Raw genomic sequence first — 14,878 nt, forward strand, 5'->3', positions numbered from 1 at the left:
AGAACATGCATGCAAAGGACAAGCCTGCACAGCCCATCTGCCCCCCTCCCCCACAGCCAGCAGCATTTCCAAGTGACCTCCTAAGGCCTTCCCCAAACTACAGGGGCACCTCTGGGTCTCCTGTTTCCCTCACTTCGAACACTTTTCTTTAAAAAAAAAAAAAAATCCCGCACACTTATTGATAGAATGCCACAGTGGAAGGAAAACAGGCCTTCAATATTTAAACCTCCCTGTGCCAAACACTTGGAGCTTGGTTTGGTTTGGTTTTGTGTTGAATTACACCACCACATAATTTAAACTTTTTACACGTTCTAATCATTCAGTTCCAAAATACCAAACTTTTATTGCACAAGGTCCCCTTGAAAAGGCCCACGCAGCAGGACAGCCACAGATTCGGCCATGAAAGGGCAGCAAGATGCCCTCCCCCCTTCTTTGCTGCCTGGGCGGTCACCAGGGTTTGAAATCCATGCACCCTACTAAGTTTCTAGGGTGCAATTCGTGGACCCTTCCCTTTCCCCTCCCAGCAGGTGCTCCAGGGCCCGCTGGCCTACAAAGTGCCAGAAGCAGGGCTGGGCCAGCCAGCCAAGATTCAGGGTTCTGTCCCTTGGACTTCCAGCGGACACTAGGCTGCTTGGGAAACCCGCGCAGACTCGGAGATTTTTCAGCAGAGGGGTGGAGCGGTAAAGGCCTTGACCCCAAAGGCGAGGCCTTTCTGCGACCGCCAGGTGGGGGAGCTCCGAGAATGTGCCAACAGAGGGCGGAATACGTGGTTCCCTGCTCCACGCAGTCCCAGTGCCCTGACCCGTGGTCCGCACCCCTCCGCTGCGCCCACTGGATGCCGATCCTTGGGGACCCAGGAGCGCACGAAATGGGCGTGCCCAGCCGCAATGGCGACCCCCGAGAGCACAACTGGGAAGCCCTCCCCCACCCCCGCCAGGAGCCGACCCCAGCCGAGACCGGACCCCGCCCCGCGCCGCCCGGGTTCGCCCCGCCCCTGCCGCGCTCCCGTTGCCTTCCCAGCCGCAGTGGGGACCCCGGAGAACACAACTGAGACCGCCCCCCACCCCCTCCCCACCGGAACCCCGACCCACGCCGCCAGGGTTCGCCCCACTCCTGGCGCGGCGCGCTGCTCACCTTCACCGGGGGCTCCCGGTGAGCCCCGCCCCCACGCCCGGTTCCAGGAGAGGCTCTGGCTACTGCCGCCAGTTCAAACAGGAGGACAATACATCCACCCCACAGGGACAATCCAAGCTGTCTATGATTTAGGGATCAAACGAGGACTACAGCAAGGCAAGGTGACCTGACCTAGGAGGGCCATGAGAGTCTATAGAACCAGACAAAGTTGGTTACCAAGGAAACTTTTTTCCTTGGAACCGGGAAAGCTGGTTCTTTGCATATGCAATGACCAACAATTAGCTTGTTACCCAAGCCTGCCTCGCTGCCACCCCCACCCCCACCCCCATCCCCCACTCCCCAGGAGACCGGCTCAAAGAAATATTTTAAATCTCAGGCGGAAAACTGGAAGATGTCTTGTCTGTCTCTCTGGATTTAGGTATGTGTCAGTGTGAGCCTTGTGGTTTTTGATAATATTGCTCAAGTTCTGAGTTCTGATTTCAATGGTCTCAAGACAAGGCAGCGCTTCCAAATCAAACCGCTGGAAATACAAGAAAACATTGACCTAAATGAACGTCAGAGTCCCGTGAACTGGGAACTAGTCAATATGAAATATCTAGTATTTTTGGTTTTGCTCCTCCACTATAGACATGTCTAAGAGTCAACAACATTAAGCACAACATGTTCATAGTGCCTAGGTTTCCTTTGAGGTAAAAAGTGCTCTATTGTTATATCTGTCACAAGCCTGTCAGCAAGAAAGGACCTGGAAACGACAACATCAAAAGAAAAAAACCTAAATGTGATATGAGCTTTTAGACAAACTCTTAACAATGATTATACTCTAAAATATCTGCCTCTCATAGTCTTGACTGAAGGCAGAGGAGAAGGGGACGACAGAGGATAAAATGGTTGGATGGCATCACTGACCTGATGGAGATGAGTTTGAGCAAGCCCCTGGAGTTGGTGACGGACACGGAAGCCTGGCATCCTGCAGGCCACCGGGTCCCAAAGAGTCAGACACGACTGAGCAACTGAACTGAACTGAACTGAAAAACGTTTCTCCAGGTGTTTTGGTTCCCCGAGTTTCTATCCTTGTGCTAAACTAAGTGACGACAGTGTATTTCATAGCTAGGTCATTTCCAAAGAAATGAAAGTTCTGAAACACTCACGACTTGAACGGACCTCCCCTTTACACAGAAACAAAAGAGATTTTTGACTGTCCATGAATAGTGTCTGGCACCATCCTGACATGTTAAATGTAAGAAAGCAATTGTTTTGTTTTGTTCTCTTCTGTTCTTGTTGGTGGGGGTTGGCGCGCTATATCGAATGCCAGTATAAAAGTCAGTTCTGGGTTGCTGAAGGGAAATGTATGACTTGTTATTACAAGAAGGTATGTGGAATGCAATGGCACTTGAGGAAGGAAAACGAAGTAGTTCTGTCTTACAGGCGGCAGTTTCAGGATGGGAGAAGCAAAGGAATGGGTACAGAATGGGATAAGGAGGTGGTAGGGAAAGTGGACCCCCAGAAAAGAGTTCTGTGCCTAGCACAAGTTTTCTTGAGATGTGGAACTGCCTTTGCTAATGGAGTTTCAGTTTCTTTACCTCTTAAGTGATCTCTTCTAGGTGGACCTAGAACAGAAATCTTTGCTTAGCTTTGGCTACGTGGAGAAGTAGTGTTTCACGGTGACATATGTGGTCCTACCTGACTGTTCTCAACCCTTTTGATATCGATGCACTGCTTCTGCTGCTGCTGCCGCCGCCGCCGCCGCCACCGCTGCTAAGTCGTTTCAGTCGTGTCCGGCTCTGTGCGACCCCGTAGACGGCAGCCCACCAGGCCCCGCAGTTCCTGGGGTTCTCTAGGCAAGAACACTGGAGGGGGTTGCCATTTCCTCCTCCCATGCATGAAAGTGAAAAGTGAACGTGAAGTCGCTCCGTGGTGTCCGACTCTTAGCGACCCCATCGACTGCAGCCTACCAGGCTCCTGCGTCCATGGGATTTTCCACGCAAGAGTACTGGAGTGGGGTGCCATTGCCTTCTCCCATATCTATGCACAAGCCTGCCTAAATAATTGACTTCTAGCTAGCTTTGGGATGCCAATGACCATCCACCCTTACCAGGCAACAGAGAAGAGAAAACACTTACCACAGGAGGTCCTGGTAAGGAACAAGGAACTAACAAGCTCCCACCAACCAGGATTCTGCAGAGGTCAACAAGAGGTCAGTAAGAGATGGCAGACTGCAGTCCAGAGGTCCTAGCGACTTCCATCTTGCAGCAGAGACCCAGCATAGTCCAAACGAATTCAATGTTGCAACAAATCAATAAACAAATAAAAGGACAGAAGTTCTTTGCACACATGACTGAGATTAGGGGTGAGGCAGTACATGTATGTGCCCGGAAAATCCTAAAGTATAAGAAAGGAAAGAAATTAAAGTCAACTATCAAGCTGTCCAAACTGATAAAAACGAATGATTACACAGTGTTCTCTGTATACATTAGCAGATAATAATCTGAAAAGGAAATTAAAAAAATTCCCTTTCAATAATGTCAACATGAATACCACACTTTGCCATGGATGTAATGACGATGACAAGACCGGCACGCTGGAACTTATACACCCTGGCTGAAAACTATCCTGAATACATGGACAGATATTCCATAACGATGGAAAGACTTAAGATGGCAATCCCATGGAATGCATCTTCAATCTGAAATGAAGATTCGATATGAGTTGATCGCTCAGAGCTTTTGTGCCATCAACTGTTATTGAAGTATAAAAGAGATAGAGAAAGCTGCTGACTTAGACTTGAGGTGGGGTGTACGCCCTGCTGGGCTCTAGCCAGATATTCTACCGGCACTAGCAGTCAGCTAAGGAAAGAAAGGCACTGTCTCAGGGAATGGCACCAGGCCCCTCCCCCACGACATGCCTTGAGGTCACATTGGCAGCAGGTGAGTCCTCCGGGGCCAAAAACTGATTGACATGAATCTTGAAGAAAGGCAGTATTCCAGGCAACTATAGCATTTCCTTAACATAGATGAGGAGAACAAGGTAGGAGGAAAACATACTGTTTTGTTCAAGTCGTTTCTGAGCCTATTGGGGGAACCGACCTGAAGCCAGAGTCCAGCGGAAATCCATAGGATATGTACATCGCTTAAGACAAACATTTCCTTAGGAACAAAGGCATTGCTTAGCTCAAGGTTTGTCTGCGAAATGCTTACGCATCAGGAGATGGCTCCGAGTTGGGTTTCCACACACAAGAACATGCATGCAAAGGACAAGCCTGCACAGCCCATCTGCCCCCCTCCCCCACAGCCAGCAGCATTTCCAAGTGACCTCCTAAGGCCTTCCCCAAACTACAGGGGCACCTCTGGGTCTCCTGTTTCCCTCACTTCGAACACTTTTCTTTAAAAAAAAAAAAAAAATCCCGCACACTTCTTGATAGAATGCCACAGTGGAAGGAAAACAGGCCTTCAATATTTAAACCTCCCTGTGCCAAACACTTGGAGCTTGGTTTGGTTTGGTTTTGTGTTGAATTACACCACCACATAATTTAAACTTGTTACAAGTTCTAATCATTCAGTTCCAAAATACCAAACTTTTATTGCACAAGGTCCCCTTGAAAAGGCCCACGCAGCAGGACAGCCACAGATTCGGCCATGAAAGGGCAGCAAGATGCCCTCCCCACTTCTTTGCTGCCTGGGCGGCCACCAGGGTTTGAAATCCATGCACCCTACTAAGTTTCTAGGGTGCAATTCGTGGACCCTTCCCTTTCCCATCCCAGCAGGTGCTCCAGGGCCCGCTGGCCTACAAAGTGCCAGAAGCAGGGCTGGGCCAGCCAGCCAAGATTCAGGGTTCTGTCCCTTGGACTTCCAGCGGACCCTAGGCTGCTTGGGAAACCCGCGCAGACTCGGAGATTTTTCAGCAGAGGGGTGGAGCGGTAAAGGCCTTGACCCCAAAGGCGAGGCCTTTCTGCGACCGCCAGGTGGGGGAGCTCCGAGAATGTGCCAACAGAGGGCGGAATACGTGGTTCCCTGCTCCACGCAGTCCCAGTGCCCTGACCCGTGGTCCGCACCCCTCCGCTGCGCCCACTGGATGCCGATCCTTGGGGACCCAGGAGCGCACGAAATGGGCGTGCCCAGCCGCAATGGCGACCCCCGAGAGCACAACTGGGAAGCCCTCCCCCACCCCCGCCAGGAGCCGACCCCAGCCGAGACCGGACCCCGCCCCTCGCCGCCTGGGTTCGCCCCGCCCCTGCCGCGCTCCCGTTGCCTTCCCAGCCGCAGTGGGGACCCCGGAGAACACAACTGAGACCGCCCCCCACCCCCTCCCGACCGGAACCCCGACCCACGCCGCCAGGGTTCGCCCCACTCCTGGCGCGGCGCGCTGCTCACCTTCACCGGGGGCTCCCGGTGAGCCCCGCCCCCACGCCCGGTTCCAGGAGAGGCTCTGGCTGCTGCCGCCAGTTCAAACAGGAGGACAATACATCCACCCCACAGGGACAATCCAAGCTGTCTATGATTTAGGGATCAAACGAGGACTACAGAAAGACAAGGTGACCTGACCTAGGAGGGCCATGAGAGTCTATAGAACCAGACAAAGTTGGTTACCAAGGAAACTTTTTTCCTTGGAACCGGGAAAGCTGGTTCTTTGCATATGCAATGACCAACAATTAGCTTGTTACCCAAGCCTGCCTCGCTGCCACCCCCACCCCCACCCCCATCCCCCACTCCCCAGGAGACCGGCTCAAAGAAATATTTTAAATCTCAGGCGGAAAACTGGAAGATGTCTTGTCTGTCTCTCTGGATTTAGGTATGTGTCAGTGTGAGCCTTGTGGTTTTTGATAATATTGCTCAAGTTCCGAGTTCTGATTTCAATGGTCTCAAGACAAGGCAGCGCTTCCAAATCAAACTGCTGGAAATACAAGAAAACATTGACCTAAATGAACGTCAGAGTCCCGTGAACTGGGAACTAGTCAATATGAAATATCTAGTATTTTTGGTTTTGCTCCTCCACTATAGACATGTCTAAGAGTCAACAACATTAAGCACAACATGTTCATAGTGCCTAGGTTTCCTTTGAGGTAAAAAGTGCTCTATTGTTATATCTGTCACAAGCCTGTCAGCAAGAAAGGACCTGGAAACGACAACATCAAAAGAAAAAAACCTAAATGTGATATGAGCTTTTAGACAAACTCTTAACAATGATTATACTCTAAAATATCTGCCTCTCATAGTCTTGACTGAAGGCAGAGGAGAAGGGGACGACAGAGGATAAAATGGTTGGATGGCATCACTGACCTGATGGAGATGAGTTTGAGCAAGCCCCTGGAGTTGGTGACGGACACGGAAGCCTGGCATCCTGCAGGCCACCGGGTCCCAAAGAGTCAGACACGACTGAGCAACTGAACTGAACTGAACTGAAAAACGTTTCTCCAGGTGTTTTGGTTCCCCGAGTTTCTATCCTTGTGCTAAACTAAGTGACGACAGTGTATTTCATAGCTAGGTCATTTCCAAAGAAATGAAAGTTCTGAAACACTCACGACTTGAACGGACCTCCCTTTTACACAGAAACAAAAGAGATTTTTGACTCTCCATGAATAGTGTCTGGCACCTTCCTGACATGTTAAATGTAAGAAAGCAATTGTTTTGTTTTCTTCTCTTCTGTTCTTGTTGGTGGGGGGTGGCGCGCTATATCGAATGCCAGTATAAAAGTCAGTTCTTGGTTGCTGAAGGGAAATGTATGACTTGTTATTACAAGAAGGTATGTGGAATGCAATGGCACTTGAGGAAGGAAAACGAAGTAGTTCTGTCTTACAGGTGGCAGTTTCAGGATGGGAGAAGCAAAGGAATGGGTACAGAATGGGATAAGGAGGTGGTAGGGAAAGTGGACCCCCAGAAAAGAGTTCTGTGCCTAGCACAAGTTTTCTTGAGATGTGGAACTGCCTTTGCTAATGGAGTTTCAGTTTCTTTACCTCTTAAGTGATCTCTTCTAGGTGGACCTAGAACAGAAATCTTTGGTTAGCTTTGGCTACGTGGAGAAGTAGTGTTTCACGGTGACATATGTGATCCTACCTGACTGTTCTCAACCCTTTTGATATCGATGCACTGCTTCTGCTGCTGCTGCTGCTGCCACCGCCGCCGCCGCCGCCGCCGCCGCTAAGTCGTTTCAGTCGTGTCCGACTCTGTGCGACCCCGTAGACGGCAGCCCACCAGGCCCCGAAGTTCCTGGGGTTCTCTAGGCAAGAACATTGGAGGGGGTGGCCATTTCCTCCTCCCATGCATGAAAGTGAAAAGTGAACGTGAAGTCGCTCAGTGGTGTCCGACTCTTAGCGACCCCATGGACTGCAGCCTACCAGGCTCCCCCGTCCATGGGATTTTACACGCAAGAGTACTGGAGTGGGGTGCCATTGCCTTCTCCCATATCTATGCACAAGCCTGCCTAAATAATTGACTTCTAGCTAGCTTTGGGATGCCAATGACCATCCACCCTTACCAGGCAACAGAGAAGAGAAAACACTTACCACAGGAGGTCCTGGTAAGGAACAAGGAACTAACAAGCTCCCACCAACCAGGATTCTGCAGAGGTCAACAAGAGGTCAGTAAGAGATGGCAGACTGCAGTCCAGAGGTCCTAGCGACTTCCATCTTGCAGCAGAGACCCAGCATAGTCCAAACGAATTCAATGTTGCAACAAATCAATAAACAAATAAAAGGACAGAAGTTCTTTGCACACATGACTGAGATTAGGGGTGAGGCAGTACATGTATGTGCCCGGAAAATCCTAAAGTATAAGAAAGGAAAGAAATTAAAGACAACTATCAAGCTGTCCAAACTGATAAAAACGAATGATTACACAGTTTTCTCTGTATACATTAGCAGATAATAATCTGAAAAGGAAATTAAAAAAATTCCCTTTCAATAATGTCAACATGAATACCACACTTTGCCATGGATGTAATGACGATGACAAGACCGGCACGCTGGAACTTATACACCCTGGCTGAAAACTATCCTGAATACATGGACAGATATTCCATAACGATGGAAAGACTTAGGATGGCAATCCCATGGAATGCATCTTCAATCTGAAATGAAGATTCGATATGAGTTGATCGCTCAGAGCTTTTGTGCCATCAACTGTTATTAAAGTATAAAAGAGATAGAGAAAGCTGCTGACTTAGACTTGAGGCGGGGTGTACGCCCTGCTGGGCTCTAGCCAGATATTCTACAGGCACTAGCAGTCAGTTCAGGAAAGAAAGGCACTGTCTCAGGGAATGGCACCAGGCCCCTCCCCCACGACATGCCTTGAGGTCACATTGGCAGCAGGTGAGTCCTCCGGGGCCAAAAACTGATTGACATGAATCTTGAAGAAAGGCAGTATTCCAGGCAACTATATCATTTCCTTAACATAGATGAGGAGAACAAGGTAGGGGGAAAACATACTGTTTTGTTCAAGTCGTTTCTGAGCCTATTGGGGGAACCGACCTGAAGCCAGAGTCCAGCGGAAATCCATAGGATATGTACATCGCTTAAGACAAACATTTCCTTAGGAACAAAGGCATTGCTTAGCTCAAGTTTTGTCTGCGAAATGCTTACACATCAGGAGATGGCTCCGAGTTGGGTTTCCACACACAAGAACATGCATGCAAAGGACAAGCCCGCACAGCCCATTTGCCCCCCTCCCCCACAGCCAGCAGCATTTCCAAGTGACCTCCTAAGGCCTTCCCCAAACTACAGGGGCACCTCTGGGTTTCCTGTTTCCCTCACTTCGAACACTTTTCTTTAAAAAAATAAAAAATCCCGCACACTTCTTGATAGAATGCCACAGTGGAAGGAAAACAGGCTTTCAATATTGAAACCTCCCTGTGCCAAACACTTGGAGCTTGGTTTGGTTTGGTTTTGTGTTGAATTACACCACCACATAATTTAAACTTGTTACAAGTTCTAATCATTCAGTTCCAAAATACCAAACTTTTATTGCACAAGGTCCCCTTGAAAAGGCCCACGCAGCAGGACAGCCACAGATTCGGCCATGAAAGGGCAGCAAGATGCCCTCCCCCCTTCTTTGCTGCCTGGGCGGCCACCAGGGTTTGAAATCCATGCACCCTACTAAGTTTCTAGGGTGCAATTCGTGGACCCTTCCCTTTCCCATCCCAGCAGGTGCTCCAGGGCCCGCTGGCCTACAAAGTGCCAGAAGCAGGGCTGGGCCAGCCAGCCAAGATTCAGGGTTCTGTCCCTTGGACTTCCAGCGGACCCTAGGCTGCTTGGGAAACCCGCGCAGACTCGGAGATTTTTCAGCAGAGGGGTGGAGCGGTAAAGGCCTTGACCCCAAAGGCGAGGCCTTTCTGCGACCGCCAGGTGGGGGAGCTCCGAGAACGTGCCAACAGAGGGCGGAATACGTGGTTCCCTGCTCCACGCAGTCCCAGTGCCCTGACCCGTGGTCCGCACCCCTCCGCTGCGCCCACTGGATGCCGATCCTTGGGGACCCAGGAGCGCACGAAATGGGCGTGCCCAGCCGCAATGGCGACCCCCGAGAGCACAACTGGGAAGCCCTCCCCCACCCCCGCCAGGAGCCGACCCCAGCCGAGACCGGACCCCGCCCCGCGCCGCCCGGGTTCGCCCCGCCCCTGCCGCTCTCCCTGAGGCTTCCTAGCCGCAGTGGAGACCCCCGGGAGCACAACTGGGACCAAACCCCCACCCACAGCCATCGGAATCTCGACCCGCGAAGCCCGGGTTTACCCCGCCCAGGGTGCGCTCCCGGGGCATTTCCAGCCGCAGTGGCCACCTCCGAGAGCACAACTGGGAAGCCCTGCCCCACCCCCGCCAGGAGCCGACCCCTGCCCCGCGCCGCCCGGGTTCGCCCCGCCCCTGCCGCGCTCCCGGTGCCTTCCCAGCCGCAGTGAGGACCCCCGAGCGCACAACTGAGACCGCCCCCCACCCCCTCCCGACCGGAACCCCGACCCGCGCCGCCAGGGTTCGACCCACACCTGTCCCGGCACGCTGCCCACCTTCACCGGGGGCTCCCGGTGAGCCCCGCGCCCACTCCAGGTTCCAGGAGAGGCTCTGGCTACTGCCGCCAGTTCAAACACGAGGACAATACATCCACCCCACAGGGACAATCCAAGCTGTCTATGATTTAGGGATCAAACGAGGACTACAGAAAGGCAAGGTGACCTGACCTAGGAGGGCCATGAGAGTCTATAGAACCAGACAAAGTTGGTTACCAAGGAAACTTTTTTCCTTGGAACCGGGAAACCTGGTTCTTTGCATATGCAATGACCAACAATTAGCTTGTTACCCAAGCCTGCCTCGCTGCCACCCCCATCCCCCACTCCCCAGGAGACCGGCTCAAAGAAATATTTTAAATCTCAGGCAGAAAACTGGAAGATGTCTTGTCTGTCTCTCTGGATTTAGGTATGTGTCAGTGTGAGCCTTGTGGTTTTTGATAATATTGCTCAAGTTCTGAGTTCTGATTTCAATGGTCTCAAGACAAGGCAGCCCTTCCAAATCAAACTGCTGGAAATACAAGAAAACATTGACCTAAATGAACGTCCGAGTCCCGTGAACTGGGAACTAGTCAATATGAAATATCTAGTGTTTTTGGTTTTGCTCCTCCACTATAGATATGTCTAAGAGTCAACAACATTAAGCACAACATGTTCATAGTGCCTAGGTTTCCTTTGAGGTAAAAATTGCTCTATTGTCATATCTCTCACAAGCCTGTCAGCAAGAAAGTACCTGGAAACGACAACATCAAAAGTGAAAAATGTAAATGTGATATGAGCTTTTAGACAAACCCTTAACAATAATTATACTCCAAAATATCTGCCTCTCATAGTCTTGATTGAAGGCAGAGGAGAAGGGGACGACATAGGATAAGATGTTTGGATGGCTTCACTGACTCGATGGACATGAGTTTGAGCAAGCCCCTGGAGTTGCTGAGGGACTCGGAAGCCTGGCATCCTGCAGGCCACCGGGTCCCAAAGAGTCAGACACGTCTGAGCAACTGAACTGAACTGAACTGAAAAACGTTTCTCCAGGTGTTTTGGTTCCCCGAGTTTCTATCCTTGTGCTAAACTAAGTGACGACAGTGTATTTCATAGCTAGGTCATTTCCAAAGTAATGAAAGTTCTGAAAGGACCTCCCTTTTACACAGAAACAAAAGAGATTTTTGACTCTCCATGAATCTTGTCTGGCACCATCCTGACATGTTAAATGTAAGAAAGCAATTGTTTTGTTTTGTTTTGTTCTATTCTTGGGGGTGGGGGAAGGGAGTGCGCTATATCGAACGCCAATATAAAAGTCAGTTCTTGGTTGCTGAAGTGAAATGTATGACTTGTTTTTATAAGAAGGTATGTGGAATGCATTGACACTTGAGGAAGGAAAACGAAGTAGTTCTGTCTTACAGGTGGAAGTTTCAGGATGGGAGAAGCAAAGGAATGGGTACAGAATGGGATAAGGAGGTTGTAGCGAAAGTGGACCCCCAGAAAAGGGTTCTGTGCCTAGCAGAAGTTTTCTTGAGATGTGGAACTGCCTTTGCTAATGGAGTTTCAGTTTCTTTACCTCTTAAGTGATGTCTTCTAGGTTGACCTAGAACAGAAATCTTTGGTTAGCTTTGGCTAAGTGGAGAAGTAGTGTTTCACGGTGACATATGTGATCCTACCTGACTGTTCGCAACCCTTTTGATATCGATGCACTGCTTCTGCTGCTGCTGCTGCTGCCGCCGCCGCAGCCGCTGCTAATTCGTTTCAGGCGTGTCCGACTCTGTGCGACCTCGTAGACGGCAGCCCACCAGGTCCCGCAGTCCCTGGGTTTCTCTAGGCAAGAACACTGGAGTGGGTTGCCATTTCCTCCTCCCATGCATGAAAGTGAAAATGAACGTGAAGTCGCTCAGTGGTGTCCGACTCTTAGCGACCCCATGGACTGCAGCCTACCAGGCTCCTCTGTCCGTGGGATTTTCCACGCAAGAGTACTGGAGTGGGGTGCCATTGCCTTCTCCCATATCTATGCACAAGCCTGCCTAAATAATTGACTTCTAGCTAGCTTTGGGATGCCAATGACCATCCACCCTTACCAGGCAACAGAGAAGAGAAAACACTTACCACAGGAGGTCCTGGTAAGCAACAAGGAACTAACAAGCTCCCTCCAAGCAGGATTCTGCAGAGGTCAACAAGAGGTCAGTAAGAGATGGCAGACTGCAGTCCAGAGGTCCTAGCGACTTCCATCTTGCAGCAGAGACCCAGCATAGTCCAAACGAATTCAATGTTGCAAAAAATAAGGACAGAAGTCTTTGAGCACATGACTGAGTTTAGGGGTGAGGTAGTACATGTATGTGCCTGGAAAATCTTAACTATGAGAAAGGAAAGAAATTAAAGAAACTATCAAGCTGTCCAAACTGATAAAAGCGAATGATTACACAGTTTTCTCTGTATACATTAGCAGATAATAATCTGAAAAGGAATTTTAAAAAATTCCCTTTCAATAATGTCAACATGAATACAACACTTTGCCATGTATTAACGATGATGACAAGACTGGCACACTGGAAATTATACACCCTGGCTGAAAACTATCCTGAATACATGGACAGATATTCCATAATGATGGAAAGACTTAAGATGGCAATCACATGGAATGCATCTTCAATCTGAAATAAATATTCGATATGGTTTGATCGCTCAGAGCTTTTGTGTCATCAATTGTTATTAAAGTATAAAAGAGATAGAGAAAGCTGCTGACTTAGTCTTGAGGCTGGATGTACACCCTGCTGGGTTCTAGCCAGGTATTCTACAGGCACTAGCAGTCAGCTAAGGAAAGAAAGGCACTGTCTCAGGTAATTGCAGCAGGCCCCTCCCCCACGATATGCCTTGAGATAACATTGGCAGCAGGTGAGTCATCCCGGGCCAAAATTTGATAGACCTGAATCTTGAAGAAAGGCAGTATTCAAGGCAAATATATCATTTCCTTAATATAGATAAGGAGAACAAGCTAGGAGGAAAACATACTGTTTTTTTCAAGTTGCTTCTGAGCCTTTTGGGGGGACCGACCTGAAGCCAGAGTCTAGCGGAAATACATAGGATATTTATATCACTTAAGACAAACATTTCCTCAGGAAAAAAAAAGCATTGCTTAGCTCAAGGTTTGTCTGCGAAATGCTTACACATCAGGAGATGGCTCGAGCTGGGTTTCCACACACAAGAACATGCATGCAAAGGACAAGCCTGCACAGCCAATCTGCCCCACCCCACAGCAAGCAGCATTTCCAAGTGACCTCCTTAGGCCTTCCCCAAACTACAGGGGCACCTCTGGGTTTCCTGTTTCCCTCACTTCAAACACTTTTCTTAAAAAAAAAAAAAAAATATCCCGCACACTTCTTGATAAATGCCACAGTGGAAGGAAAAAGGCCTTCAATATTAGGAACTCCATTTGAAAAACACTTGTAGCTTGGTTTTGTTTTAATTACACCACCACATAATTTAAACTTTTTACACGTTCTAATTATTCAGTTCCAAAACACCAAACTTTTCTTCCACAGGGTCCCCATGAAAAGGCCCACGCAGCAGGACAGCCACAGATTCTGACATGAAAGTGCAGCAAGGTACCCTCCCCCCTTCTTTGCTGCCTGGGCGGCCACCAGGGTTTGAAATCCATGCACCCTACTAAGTTTCTAGGGTGCAATTCGTGGACCCTTCCCTTTCCCATCCCAGCAGGTGCTCCAGGGCCCGCTGGCCTACAAAGTGCCAGAAGCAGGGCTGGGCCAGCCAGCCAAGATTCAGGGTTCTGTCCCTTGGACTTCCAGCGGACCCTAGGCTGCTTGGGAAACCCGCGCAGACTCGGAGATTTTTCAGCAGAGGGGTGGAGCGGTAAAGGCCTTGACCCCAAAGGCGAGGCCTTTCTGCGACCGCCAGGTGGGGGAGCTCCGAGAACGTGCCAACAGAGGGCGGAATACGTGGTTCCCTGCTCCACGCAGTCCCAGTGCCCTGACCCGTGGTCCGCACCCCTCCGCTGCGCCCACTGGATGCCGATCCTTGGGGACCCAGGAGCGCACGAAATGGGCGTGCCCAGCCGCAATGGCGACCCCCGAGAGCACAACTGGGAAGCCCTCCCCCACCCCCGCCAGGAGCCGACCCCAGCCGAGACCGGACCCCGCCCCGCGCCGCCCGGGTTCGCCCCGCCCCTGCCGCTCTCCCTGAGGCTTCCTAGCCGCAGTGGAGACCCCCGGGAGCACAACTGGGACCAAACCCCCACCCACAGCCATCGGAATCTCGACCCGCGAAGCCCGGGTTTACCCCGCCCAGGGTGCGCTCCCGGGGCATTTCCAGCCGCAGTGGCCACCTCCGAGAGCACAACTGGGAAGCCCTGCCCCACCCCCGCCAGGAGCCGACCCCTGCCCCGCGCCGCCCGGGTTCGCCCCGCCCCTGCCGCGCTCCCGGTGCCTTCCCAGCCGCAGTGAGGACCCCCGAGCGCACAACTGAGACCGCCCCCCACCCCCTCCCGACCGGAACCCCGACCCGCGCCGCCAGGGTTCGACCCACACCTGTCCCGGCACGCTGCCCACCTTCACCGGGGGCTCCCGGTGAGCCCCGCGCCCACTCCAGGTTCCAGGAGAGGCTCTGGCTACTGCCGCCAGTTCAAACACGAGGACAATACATCCACCCCACAGGGACAATCCAAGCTGTCTATGATTTAGGGATCAAACGAGGACTACAGAAAGGCAAGGTGACCTGACCTAGGAGGGCCATGAGAGTCTATAGAACCAGACAAAGTTGG

The 14,878-nt window shown here is 50.9% G+C and overlaps 1 long non-coding RNA gene across 2 annotated transcripts in view; it reads right to left on the reverse strand.

Moving 5' to 3' along the window:
- Positions 1-14,878, reverse strand: part of LOC129641166 (uncharacterized) — a 50,455-nt gene that overhangs the window by 3,735 nt on the left and 31,842 nt on the right. The window contains exons 1-2 of one of the 2 annotated variants that reach the window (XR_008709146.1): positions 7,631-7,848; positions 7,182-7,344 (exon numbers count right to left, since the gene is read on the reverse strand). The exons of the other annotated variant lie outside the window; for it this stretch is intronic. This is a non-coding gene — a long non-coding RNA (uncharacterized LOC129641166). Of the gene's footprint in view, positions 1-7,181; positions 7,345-7,630; positions 7,849-14,878 lie in introns of those variants that run through there. 2 annotated transcript variants of the gene reach the window in all.

The sequence above is a fragment of the Bubalus kerabau genome, unplaced genomic scaffold (assembly GCF_029407905.1).
Source record: "Bubalus kerabau isolate K-KA32 ecotype Philippines breed swamp buffalo unplaced genomic scaffold, PCC_UOA_SB_1v2 scaffold_90, whole genome shotgun sequence".
Classification (NCBI taxonomy): domain Eukaryota; kingdom Metazoa; phylum Chordata; class Mammalia; order Artiodactyla; family Bovidae; genus Bubalus; species Bubalus kerabau.